Source organism: Ornithorhynchus anatinus, chromosome 7 (assembly GCF_004115215.2).
Source record: "Ornithorhynchus anatinus isolate Pmale09 chromosome 7, mOrnAna1.pri.v4, whole genome shotgun sequence".
NCBI classification, from domain to species: Eukaryota; Metazoa; Chordata; class Mammalia; order Monotremata; family Ornithorhynchidae; genus Ornithorhynchus; species Ornithorhynchus anatinus.
In genome coordinates, this window is record NC_041734.1 from 62,198,950 (window position 1) to 62,212,964 (window position 14,015).

General features: G+C 48.5%; 1 protein-coding gene across 2 annotated transcripts in view; it reads left to right on the top strand.

Annotated features, from left to right (window-relative positions):
- Nucleotides 1-9,199: 9,199 nt before the first annotated feature.
- LOC103170858 overlaps nucleotides 9,200-14,015 on the top strand; it is a 55,603-nt gene continuing 50,787 nt past the window's right edge. For both annotated transcript variants that reach the window (XM_029069516.2, XM_029069517.2), the window contains exon 1: nucleotides 9,200-9,433. The gene's annotated coding sequence lies outside the window, so the exon portion shown is untranslated. The remainder of the gene's footprint in view (nucleotides 9,434-14,015) is intronic.

The following is a 14,015-nucleotide window of genomic DNA, read 5'->3' on the forward strand; positions in this document are numbered from 1 at the left end:
CCCATGACCTCTGACTCCCAAGCCCACGCTCTTTCCACTGAGCCACGCTGCCTCTCTGCAGGTGATGACACTGAGGCACAATCCAACATCACTCAGGAGCCAAATGGCAGAGTGACGATTAGAAGCCAGTTCCTCTGACTCCCAGGTCTGTGCTCTTTCTACTAGATCATAGTTGCTTCTCTAAAATTTAGTGTGTCCAAACAGGGCTAGAACCCCGTACCTCCAGATTAAAAGTCTGTCGCTCTTCCAACTGCGCTATCTGGGCTCCAGGCTTTGTAGGGTTCTTCCTGCTACCCAAAAGGCCCCTCCTTTAACTTGGCCGACCCATCCATCAGTCGGTGGTATTTATTGAACTCCTACTATGTGCAGAGCACTGGACTAAGCGCTTGGGAGAGTACAACGCAACAGAATTAGCAGACTCATTCCCTGCCCATAATGAGCTGATGGGAGAGAACGCCACAGGAAGGAGTGGGATGAGTGGGAAAAGGAAATGATGCTTTCATATTTATTTCATTTCAGATTTCCCCCCAGCCCGGTTTCTTTCAAGCCTATGTGGTGCCGGATTGAACTTCTGAACTCCCGCTCCCCTGCCCCTCCCTGCCAAAAGAAATCAATCAGTCTCAGCAGCTCCCTGGGGAATCCCCAGCCTTCCTCCTTAGCGGGAGGTAGGAGAGTGGAGTCGAGCCAAAGTGACGATGATTGTGCTGTTTGTTACCGCTTGCCATGTGCCGGCCACTGTACTAAGGGCCGGGGTGAATACAAGCAAACCCGGTTGGACAACAGTCCCCGTCCCACGTGGGGCTCGCACTCCCAATCCCCATTTTACAGCTGAGGGAACTGAGGCCCGGAGAAGTGAAGTGACTTGTCCAAGGTCACCCGATTGACGAGTGGCGGGGGAATATCAATCGCAGGAATTAGAGATGAAAGGGCCATCGGCGAGTAGGTCAAATGCCCATTCCATGCCCTCGGGTGATCCTGGCATCGGGTGTTGGCAGGAGCACGTTGGCACCCGGGGGCGTCGGTGCCTTTCAGACCAGAACTTCAAAGGCGCAGCTGGAGTCCGGCAGCAGCGGGGAGACTTTCCGGATGGGGGATCCCAGGTTCAGAGACCGGGACGGATTAGGCTCAAGGTCGCGGGCGATGACCTGGGAAACTCCGGCGCCCTTTCTCCGCTTGCCCTGCTGACTCCTGCTCTGGTTCCCGCCAACTGGAGGCTAGTCCCAGCCCTGAGGTAGGATGCGGTGGACGCCAGGGATAGGGTGAGGTGCTTGAGACTCCACAGCTGAAACTTGCCTCTTACGGACAGCCTGATTTATAGCTGGACTGTCCTCTGTCCGGTATGGACACAACCCCGGATAGGGTACCTTTAATCTTATTATCAGAGCCCAGTCTTCCTCCCTCTCAGCTTTATTTAAAATTATATTTAAGGGTTTAATATGTGCCAGCACTGTACTGAACTCTGAGGCAGATCCATTCATTCACTGAATCGTATTTATTGAGTGCTTACTATGTGCAGAGCACTGAACTGAGCATTTGGGACAATACAATATAGCAATAAATAAATGCAAGCCAATCAGATTGGACACAATCCCTGTCCCAAATGGGGCTCACAGTCTTAATCCCCATTTTATAGATGAGGTAACGGAGGCATAGAGAAGTTAAGGTCACACAGCAGACAGGTGGCAGAGATGGTATTAGAACCTAGGTCCTGCTGACTTTCAGACCCAGGCGTTATCCACTCGGTCATGTTGATCCTATAAAGTTCCAGGGATAGGAAGTGGAACCCCTGTTCATGGGGGAATTTGGGAATGCAATGACTTTGGAGGAAAGGATGGGCATTGGGGTTCTCCCAGAGAGACACTCTAAGTTCTCTAAGAACTCAGATGGCTTTCACAGTGTGTCATATTTGACAGAAACACCGCAAGTTAGGTGTCTGGTGCAACATGGGTGACGTCCCAGTTAATGTCTAGAAATTACCCTCCTTCCTTCCCTTCCTCAGATTTCCACGTAGAAGTGATGGGAGAAATCAGAAGAATTCAGACTCTGGTAATGAAATCCCATGGCCTGGTGGATAGAGTACGGGCCTGGGGGTCAGAAGGACCTGAGTTCTAATCCCAGATCTGCCACTTGACTGCTGTGTGAACGTGGGGAAGTCACTTCACTTCCCTGTGTCTCAGTTACCTCATCTGTAAAATGGGATTTAAGACTGAGTGGGACCTGGACTGTGATGAACTTGCTTACCTTCTATCAGATGGAAACTCCCTCCCATCGGCTTTTAAACACTCAAACACTTTGCCCCCTCCTACTTTATTAGTCCTTGTACCTTAGGAAGATTGAATACCCCCGGCTGCAACAGGCTCTGAACTCCCCCAGGGAGGGGCGCCCCTCAGACGAACGTTCGTTGGACGGGTATGGGGGTGGTTGGTGGGCGCTGGTTTATGTCTCTGTGGCTGCTCGCCAAGAGCTGCACACTCCCTCCTCCAATGTTAAACTACTCACTGTACCTCAACTTCATCTCTCTCGCTGGCGACCTCTCACCCTCATCCTGTCTCTGGACTGAAACTCCCTCTTCATATCAGAAAGACAATTAATTCTTCCCACCTTCAAAACCTTACTGAGGGCGCATCTCCTCCCAGAGGCCTACTCTGACTAAGCCCTCATTTCCTCTTCTCCCACTCCTTCTGTGTCACCCTGATTTGCTCCCTTTATTCACCACCACCCTCAGCCCCACAGCACGTATCTGTAATTTGTTTATTCATATTGATGTCTGTCTCTCCCTCTAGACTGTAAGCTCCTCGTGAGCAGGGAAAGTATCTACCAACTCTGTTATATTGTACTCTCCCAGGTGCTTAGTACAGGGCTCTGCGCACAGTAAATGCTTAGTAAATATGATCGATCGAGTGATTGATATCTACCCCAGTGCTTTAGGACAGTGCCTGGCACTATCCTCCTATTTCTCTGGCTGCTGATTCCGTCTCTTTCGAGGGCCCGTCCTCCGCCCCCCACCCCCTCACTGTGGGTGTACCTCAAGGATCAGTTCTGGGTGCTCTTCTGTGCTCCATCTAAACTCACTCCCTTAGATAACTCATTCACTCCCATAGCTTCAACTATCGCCTCTAAGTAGATAATTCCCAAATCTACATCTCCACTCCTGATCTCTCTCCCTCTCTGCAGCCTCGCATTTCCTCCTGCCTTCAGAACATCTCTACTTGGATGTCCTGCCATGACCTCAAACTTAACATGCCTCCAACAGAGCTCCTTATCTTCCCACCCAAACCCTGTCTTCCCCCTGACTTTGCCATCACTGTAGAGACCCCTCTCATTCTTTCTGTCTCACAAGCCCGTAACCTTGGTGTTATCCTTGAATCCTCTGTCTCATTCAACCCACATAGTCATTCTATCACTAAATGCTGTCAGTTCAACCTTCACAACATGGCTAAAATCCACTCTTTCATCTTCATCTAAATCGCTACCTTGTTAATCCAAGCACTTATCCTATCTCTCGTTGAATACTGTGCCAGCCTTCTTGCTGACCTCCCTGCCTCCTGTCTCTGCCCACTCCACCCCATATTTCACTCTGCTGCTCGGATCATTTTTCTACAAAAATGTTCAGTCCATGTCTCCCCACCTCTCAAGAACCTCTAGTGGTTGCCCATCCACCTCTGTATCGTACAGAAACTCTTTACCATCGGCTTTAAAGTATTCAATTACCTTGCCCCCTCCTACCTCACCTTGCTACTCTCCTACTACAATCCAGCCTGTTCACTTGGTTTCTCTAATGCCTACCTACTCACTGTAACTCGATCTCACCTATCTCTCCGCCAACCTCTTGCCCACATCCTGCTGCTGGCCCGGAATGCCCTCCCTCCCTGTCCTATAGACAGTTATTCTCCCCATCTCCAAAGCCTTATTGAAGGCACATCTCCTCCAAGAGGTCTTCCTTGACTAAGCCCTCATTTCCTCTTCTCCCACTCCCTTCTGCATCACTCTGATTCTCTCCCTTTATTCACCACCACTCTCAGCCCCACAGAACTTATGTACAGATCTGTCATTTATATAATAAGAAGAATAATGATGATATTTGTTATGTGCTTACTATGTGTCAAGGACTGTTCTAAGGTCTGGGGCAGATTCAAGGTTATCGGGTTGTCCCATATGGGGCTCACAGTCTTAATCCCCATTTTACAGATGAGGTAACTGAGGCATGGAAAAGTTAAGTGACTTGCCCAAAGTCACACAGCTGACAAGTGGTGGAGCCAGGATTAGAACCCATGATCTCTGACTCGCAAGCCCGTGCTCTTTCCACTAACCCACGCTGCTTCTCATCTGTCTTCCCCTCTAAGCTGTAGGCTTGGGCAGGGAATGTGTCTGTTATACTCTCCCGAGTGCTTAGTACAGTTCTCTACACATAATAAGTGCTCAGTGAGTATAACTGATTGATTGGCATGTACTATGCACTTAGCAAGTACCATTAAAAAAATGGAAGTGACCTTAAGAAGACCACTCCCAAGAGGAAGCAGCCTATTCCACTCCAGAGAAGGGAGAGATCCTCAGAGGATGAGTTCTTACTGCCTCCCCCTATAGACTGTAAGTACTCTGTGGTCAGGAAATATGTCTGTTATATTGTTTTATACTGTGCTCTCCCAAGTGCCAATACGGTGCTCTAAACATAGTAAGCACTCAGTAAATATGATTGACTGACTGACCAGTTTCAGGGCCTAGCTCCCTTCTCTGTTGGGAAATGCTTCTAATGTCTAACCTCAGTCCCTCATGCTGTAATGGAAACCCACTTTGTCTTTTTCTCCTGCTAGTCTTATTAATAAGTAGAGAAATGAGACCCAGTCATCATCATCAACATCATCAATAGTATTTATTGAGCACTTACTGTGTGCAGAGCACTGTACTAAGAGCTTGGGAGAGTATAAAACAACAGAGGTGGTAGACACATTCCCTACCCACAGCAAGTTTAATGTCTCCCAACCCTACCCCAACTCTGCTGCCTCCCAGCTACCTCCAGCCTCCCACTCCCAATTCCCTCGGTAGGAACCTCCAAGACAGTGTAGAATCTAGAAGGTGGGGGTGAGATAGAGAGAGACAAGGAGAAGACAGAGAGATAGAGATACAGGGAGGAAAAAGTGACAGAGAGAAACAGAGAGGTGAGATTACCCTTGGATTTGGGTTGGGTGAGGATAGAACTGCAGGGCCCTAAAGTTAAAATGTAGATTATGAGCATATTCATTTTACTATAAATAAATAGTAGAGGAATCCTGAGAACTCTTCAGACAGAAGGGTTTTGTTTGTTTTTTTCCTCAATAGCAGCTGAGTTACTGTTTCCCTTCGCCTTGCAACTTGAAGGACAGAGAGCAAACAAGATTTGCTAGGAACAAAACAAAACAAGTTTCAGGTGCCCCCAAGAACTATATAAGCACTGGCTCAGGTAATGGCAATTTTGGTTAAACACGACAAAGGCCAGGAGGAAGACAATCAAGGGGATGGAACAGCTTCCATATAAGAAAAGAATCTTTGGTCTAGTAAGATAAAAGCTGAGAGGGGACATGATTGAAGCCTACAAAATCATCATCATCATCATCATAATAGTATTTGTCAAGTGCTTACTGTGTACCAAGCACTGTTCTACGTACCGGGGTAGATACAAGATCTTCAAGTTGGACACAGTCCCTGTCCCACATTGGGCTCACAGTCCGAATAGAGGGAGTAGGACAATGTCTATTTTATAGATGTGAAAACTGAGGCACAGAAGAAGTGAAATGATTTGCCCAAGGTCACACAAGTGGAGGAGTTGGATTAGACTCCCAAGCCCACTAGGCAACACTGCTTCTACACATCATGAAAGATGTATACTTAGTGCAGTGTTCTCCACACTGCAAGTGCTCAATAAATTGATCAGTTGATTTAGTACAGGGTGAACATGAAACTGCTGTTCACCAGATTGCCCCCCGAGCCACTGGAGCTTGGAGGGAGCAGGTTTAAAACAAACGAAAGGAAATTCGTCTTCATATAGGGGCAGGTGTCTTAGAAGCAGTGTGGCTTAGTGCATAGAGCAGGGGCCTGGGAGTTAGAAGGAACTGGGTTCTTATCCTGGTTCTGCCATATGCCTGCTATGTGACCTTGGGCAGGTCACTTAACTTCCGTGTGCCTCAGTTATCCCATCTGTAATCAGTGGAGACTCGGAGTGTGAGCCCCATGTGGGACAGGGATTGTACCCAACCTGATTAACTTGAATCTACCCCAGTGCTTAGACCAGTGGTTGGCACAAAGTGCTTAACAAGTAGTATTATTATTTTTATTATGTTCCCCCCCTTAATGTCTCAGGAAGCTGGGCAGACTGCAGCCAGGGGCTAAGAAAGTTATAGAAGACTGGTCTGTAATGGATTACAGAGACAGTTAAGGTTGTGTGATGGTAAACGGGATGAGTGCGAAGAAGGACAAGTACCACATTCCCCCAAATATTCTGTGGCCTCTCTTGGCGATAGAACCCTGGGCTGGAGAATCAAGTGGTCAGACCCAGTAATGGGATTTCTTCTTATGAGTATCATTCAATCAATCATGTTTATTAATAATAAAAATAATAATGCTGGTATTTGTTAAGCACTTATTATATGCAGAGCACTGTTCTAAGCGCTGGGGTAGATACAGGGTCATCAGGTTGTCCCACTTGAGGCGCACAATCTTAATCCCCATTTTACAGAGGAGGTAACTGAGGCACAGAGAAGTGAAGTGACTTGCCCACATTCACACAGCTGACAAGTGGCAGATCCGGGATTCGAACCCATCACCTCTGACTCCCAAGCCTGTGCTCTTTCCACTGAGCCACACTGCTTCTCTAAATAAATAATGGCATTTGTTAAGCACTTACTGTGTGCAAAGCACTGTGCTAAGCGCTGGGGGATACAAGGTGATCAGGTTGTCCCATGTGGGACTTACGGTTTTAATCCCCATTTTACAGATGAGGGAACTGAGGCCCAGAGAAGGGAAGACACTTGCCCAAAGTCACACAGCTGGCAAGTGGCGTAGCTGGGATTAGAACCCACGACCTCTGACTCCCAAGCCCGGGCTCTTTCCACTGAGCCACACTGTGCACCTACTGTGTGCAGAGCCCTGTAATAAGCACTTGGGTGTACAATATAACAGAGTAGGTAGATAATAATAATAATAATGTTGGTATTTGTTAAGCGCTTACTATGTGCAGAGCACTGTTCTAAGCGCTGGGGGAGATACAGGGTCATCAGGTTGTCCCACGTGAGGCTCACAGTTAGTCCCCATTTTCCAGATGAGGGAACTGAGGCCCAGAGAAGTGAAGTGACTTGCCCACAGTCACACAGCTGACAAGTGGCAGAGCCGGGAGGCGAACCCATGACCTCTGACTCCGAAGCCCAGGCTCTTTCCACTGAGCCACGGTAGATGTGTTCTCTGCTTCTTTCCCTTCCCCTGCCCACCCCCCCCCACATTCTCCCGCCCCCCACCCCCAACCCAACACCCACTCCCCACCCCCAAGAGAGTTTATACTCTAAATTACACACAGGTTATCTGCACTAGCTAAGCTAAATCTTGCCTGCACTGATAATTTCCTCTCCTGCTTCTCCTCCTATCTCTCTGGCCTTTCCTTCTCAGTCTCTCTCAGGTTCTTCCTCGGCTTCCCACCCTCTAGGTTTGAGGGTCCCTCAGAGATAATTTCTTTTAAATTTTTCTTCAGCATGGCCCAGTGGAAAGAGGTTGGGCCCAGGAGTCGGAAGATCTGGGGTTCTAATCCCATGTCTTTCGCTTGCTTGCTATGTGAACTTGGATAAATCACTTAGATTCTCCGTTCCTTGGTTCCCTCATCTATAAAATGGGGATTCAATCCCTGTTCTCCCTCCCACTTAGATTATGAGCCCCACTGTAGGGCAAGGACTGTGTCCAACATGATTATATTACTATTGCTAGAACTCATTTTCTTCCATGACTTCCACTGCCATTTCTAGGAGGATGATTCCCAAATCTACCTCTCCAGCCCTGACCTGTCTCTCTTTCTCCACAAGCTTGCGTTTTCTCCTGCTTTCAGGACAGCCCTACATGGTTGTCCCTCAAATTTACCTTGTCCAAAATAGAACTCTGCATCTTCCCACCCAACCCGAGTCCTCCCCTTGACTTCCCCATCACTATGGACAACCCCATCACGCTCCTTGTCTTGCAAGCCTGTAAACCTCGATATTATCTTCAGTTTCCTCATCCGTAAAATGGGGATTAAGTACCTGTTCTTCCTTCCCCACAGACTGTGAGCCTCATACTGGTTAGGGACTGTGACTCATCTATTCTGAGGATATATTTTAGGCACCTACTATGCATCAATGACTGTTCTAAGTGCTGGGGTAGGTACAAATCAATCAGGTTGGATACGGTCCATGTCCCACATGGGGCTTCCAGTCGGAGCGATCTGATGGCATTGTACCTACTCCAGCGCTCAGCAAAGTGCTTGGCACATAGTAAACCCTCAAGCAAATATCACAATTATTACCAGCTTTGCCGCTGTGTACTGGGTGACGTTGGGCAAATTGCTTCACTTCTCTGGGCCTCAGGTACCTCATCTGTAAAGTGTGAATTGAGACGGTGACCCCTATGTGGGCCGGGGACTGGGTCCAACCTAATTTGCTTGTAACCACTCCGGAACTTAGTACAGTGCCTGGCACGAAGTGCTTAACAAATACCAGTATTATTATTACCTAGTTCCATCCCACTACCCTCCCTCTATCTACTCCCCACTCTTTCCCCTTCTTCATGTTATCGTATTTATTGAGCACTTCCAGTGTGCAGAGCACTTGGGAGAGTACAATATAACAAAAAGCAGATACATTCCCTGCCCACAACGACCTTACACCCCTCTCTCTCCCCCTTCCTTTCCCCTCCCCTGCACTCCACCTGTCCCCACAGAGCAGGTGGACCGAATAATACCATCCTAACCAGCGGAAAGATGAGCAAGTGATGGTGGTCTGACCTTAGCGAGGTTCACCCGAAGCCGCAAGAAGCTGGAGGACTGCTTTTTGAGTCTGAGGAACGGGCTGGGCTCAGTTGAATTTGCCAGCTACTTGGCTGGGAGTCCGTTCTCTCCACACTTTAGATGGTGAGCCCCCAAGGAGTCCAGCCCAGGAGAAATATCCTTGAAGCAGAGGAGTGGCCGGACACGTTGTAAGCGCCTAAGCAACGGCCCAAATAAGCCCAACTGCCCTGCGGAGGGGATGGGCCCCAGCGCCCTCTTGCGGTCAAACCTTGGGGCTAGCTCAGCTGCCCCTCCTTAACCCTCTTCCCCCCTTCTTTTCTCCTGCCGTGCTCAACGCTGTGTCTCTCTGCCCAGCGGGGGTGACATCCAGTGCTCCAGGCACAGACCAAAGGAGTCGAAGATCCCCAAGACCCAGAGAACAGTCGAAGCAACCACAAGGTAAAGGGGAGGGGGGGAGGGAAGTTTTATTTTTATTTTTAAAATAAAAAGTTTTCTTTTTAATATGGTATTTATTAAAAAAAACATTTTTAAATGGTTTGTAAAAGTGCTATGTGCCAGGCACTGTGCTAAAGTCTGGGGTAGATGGCAGCTAATCAGGTTGGAGACTGTCCATGCCCTAGGTGAGGCTCATAGTCTTAATCCCCATTTTACAGATGAGGTAGCTGAGGCACAGAGAAGTGAAGTGACTTGCCCGAGGTCACCCAGCAGACAAGGGGCAGAGCTGGGATTAGAACCCAGGTCCTTCTGAGTCCTAGACCTGTGCTCTGTCCCCGAGGCCATGCTGCTTCTGGAAGTGGGGCGGAGAGAAGGGGGAGGCTGGGTTTCTCGTAGGAAGGCAAGAAGACAGTATTGTACTCTCCCAAGTGCTTCGTACAGTGTTCTGCACATATTAAGTGTTCAACAAATACCGTCGATCGATTGACAAGCTGTGGACCTGGCTTCTTTCCCTGGACTGGCTTCTCCCTGCTATTCTGTAGTGGATCCAACTGTCCATCCTCTCAACCCTCCCTTTTCTACACAGAATTATACTTGGAGGTTATGATGGTTTTTATTATTTACGGTATTTAAGTGCTTCCCATGTGTACGTAGTGTTCTAAGCTCTGGGTAGATACAATTTAATAATAATAATGTTGGTATTTGTTAAGCGCTTACTATGTGCAGAGCACTGTTCTAAGCGCTGGGGTAGACACGGGAATCGGGTTGTCCCACGTGGGTCTCACAGTCTTCATCCCCATTTTACAGATGAGGTAACTGAGGCACAGAGAAGTGAAGTGACTTGCCCACAGTCACACAGCTGACAAGGGGCAGAGTCAGGTTGGTCACGGTCCCTGTCCCAGATGGGGGTCACAGTCTAGGGGGAAGAGAAGGCATTTTATCCCCACTTTTTACAGTGTGGAAACTCAGGCAGAGAGCAGTTAAGTGACTTGCCCAAGGTCACACATCAGGCAAATGGTGGAGCCAGGAGTAGAACCCAAGTCCTCCGACTCCCAGGCCTGTGTTATCTCCCCCTACTCTATGCTGTCTCCAGGCTGCTGAGAACCCCTTAAATGCTCGGATTCTAGCCCCAGGCCTACAGCACATATGTACGTATCCTTATACTCTTCTACTTCCCCTTTATGTATTTTATTTTATTCTCCGTCTCCTCCTGTAGACTGTAAGCTTCTTGTGGGCAGGGAGCACTTCAAATAACTGTACTGTACTCTCCCAAGCCCTTATAATAATGTTGGTATTTGTTAAGCGCTTACTGTGTGCCGAGCACCGTTCTAAGCACTGGGGTAGACACAGGGGAATCGGGTTGTCCCACGTGGGGCTCACGGTCTTCATCCCCATTTTACAGATGAGGGAACTGAGGCACCGAGAAGTGAAGTGACTTGCCCAAAGTCACACAGCTGACACGAGGCTGAGCCGGGATTCGAACCCGTGACCTCTGACTCCAAAGCCTGTGCTCTTCTCATAGTTCAGTGCTCTGCACCCAGTAAGTGCTCAATAAATACTATAAACCCTAAACAAGCTCGAGTTGGGAAGATTCCTTCATCTTTCTGCTTTAGTCTTTGTCCCACCTCATAGTGAGATGGGGTCTCAAACACCCACTATGAGGAATCCTTGTCCCATCCTAGCTAAGCGGGAAGTCGTCTACTACATCTCTGGCCTATCTCTCCCTAGATCCCGCCCTATCCTTCAAACCCAGCATGGCCTAGTAGAAAGTGTGTGGACTTGGGAGTCAGAGAACCTGGGTTCTAATCCTGCCTCTGCCATTTGAATGCTGTGTGACCTCGGGCAAGACTTCACTTCTCTGTGACTCCATTTCCTCAACTGTAAATTGGGGGTTAAATCCTACTCCCTCCTATTTAGCGTGTGAGTCCCATGTGAGAAGCAGCGTGGCTCAGTGGAAAGAGCCCGGGCTTGGGAGTCGGAGGTCATGGGTTCGAATCCTGGCTCTGCCACTTGTCAGCTGTGTGACTGTGGGCAAGTCACTTCACTCCTCTGTACCTCAGTTACCTCATCTGGAACATGGAGATGAAGACTGTGAGCCTCACGTGGGACAACCCGATTACCCTGTATCTACCCCAGTGCTTAGAACAGTGCTCTGCACATAGTAAGCGCTTAACAAATACCAACATTATTATTATTATTATTATGTGGGACAGTGACTGTCTTCAAACTGATTAACTTGTATCTACCCCAGCGTTTATAATAGAGATTGGCATATAGTAAGCGCTTAACAAATACCATAAGTCTCACCTGGGACCCCAGGGACCCGATTTGCTTGTCTCCACCCCAGCGCTTAGTAATAATAATAATGTTGCTTTTGTTAAGTGCTTACTACGTGCAGAGCACTGTTCTAAGCGCTGGGGTAGATACAGGGGAATGAGACTGTCCCCCGTGAGGCTCACAGTCTTCATCCCCATTTTACAGATGCGGGAACTGAGGCACAGAGAAGTGAAGTGACTTGCCCACAGTCACACAGCTGACAAGGGGCAGAGTCGGGTAGTACACTGTGGCATAGTGGCTAGAGCACAGGCCTGGGAGTAAGAAGGTCATGGGTTCTAATCCTAACTCTGCCACATGTCTCCTGTGTGACCTTGGGTAAGTCACTTCACTTCTCTGTGCCTCTGCTACTTCATCTGTAAAATGGGGATCAAGATTGAGAGCCCCACGTGGGACAGGGACTGTGTCCTATCTGATTTACTTGTATCTACCTTAGCACTTTAGTACAGTGTCTGGCACGTAGTAAGTGCTTAACAAATACCACAATTATTATTACAGTGCCTGATGCATAGTAAGAGTTTAATAAATACCACAACTATTATTCATTTTGTAAAACAACGGAGAACAGTGTGGCTTAGTGGAAAGAGCATGGGCTTGGGAGTCAGAGATCATGGCTTCTAATCCCGGCTCCACCACTTGCCAGCTGTGTGACTTTGGGCTTCTTTGGGTCAGTTACCTCATCTGTAAAATGGGGATTAAGACTGTGAGCCCCACGTGGGACAACCTGATAACCCCGTATCTACCTCAGCGCTTGGCACGTAGTAAGCGCTTAACAAATACTATTATTATTATTATTGTTATTATTATTTAAAACAAAGATTGCAGAGACACGGCAGTGGACAATGATGGTTTTTCCCCACCGCACAGAAGGTGGGAAGTCCTGGGTTGTGAAAGCACCAACCGCAACTCACCACACTAGTAAGATGCTGCAGAGGCAAGATTCGTCCCCTTGGAATCCCGGCTTTTGGTCGGAGCCGCAGACACCGTGACCACATCCCCCAAACCCTTGGGCTGCATCCCCCCTCCCCTCAGTAGTGTTTCCAGGAAATGGCTTTCATCTGTGGCTCTGACCATTGACAGTCCTGGAGTATCTCAATCAATCTATCTTATTTATTGAGTGCTTACCGGGTGCAGAGCACTGTTCTAAATGGTTGGGAGTGTACAATGTAATAATATAACAGAATTGGTAGACACATTCCCTGCCCACTACAAGCTTCTCTGGGCCCTCGCAATGGACTACCTGAAGCCCAGCAGAGGGATCCATTCATTCAATAGTATTTGTTGAGCGCTTACTATGTGCAGAGCACTGTACTAAGCGCTTGGATTGTACAAATCGATAACAGAGACAGTCCCTGCCCTTTGACGGGATGTGGGGAGGCAGCCGAGATCCAGTTTCCTTACCTCCAGACCATTCCAATCGTCTAGACTGGAAGCTCCTTGTGGGCAGCGGATAATAATAATGATTGTATCTGTTAAGCGCTTACTTTGTGCCAGGCACCGTACTAAGCGCTGGGGTGGATACAAGCGAATCGAGTTGGACACAGTCCCCGTCCCATGTGGGGCTCACAGTCTCAATCCCCATTTTACAGATGAGGTAACGGAAGCACAGAGAAGTGAAGTGACTTGCTCGTGGTCGCACAGCAGGCGAGCGGCAGAGCTGGGATTAGAACCCATGACCTTCTGACTCCCAGGCGCGTGCTTTGTCTGCTATCTTCCGATTGGTCACGATTGGTTCCAATTTCCATCCGAGCTGGTTCTCTGGGTCTTCCCCCCAGGGCCTGTGGAGGCCATGGAAGCAGGACAGTAAGGCAGCTGCTTGTCCAAGATCTTTTCTGGTTATCACGGTTCCTCTTCTCGGGTCCCCAAGAGGTAGGTCGTTTGCCTTGGCCTGGGACTTGCGGACTTTCAGGTGAATAAATAAGGATTTATTTGCCGGCCCTGGAGGAAATCTCATTTTCACAGGGAGAGCTGGCTCAGCCCCGATGGAAGGTTGCCTACTGAGGGGCCAAAAGGGTATTACTCTCTCTGCGGCTCTGAGTGCCCAGGGAGGTTGAACTGCCCATGCCCAGAGGGATCTTGAGGCGAGGGAGAGGGCAACTTGATAATGTGAGCTCACCGTGGGGAGGGAATGTCTGTTTATTGCTATTTTGTACTCTCCCAAGCATTCAGTACAGTGCTTTTCACACAGTAGGTGATCAATAAATACGATTGAATGAATGTGTTGCTAATAATAATAACTGGGGTACTTGTG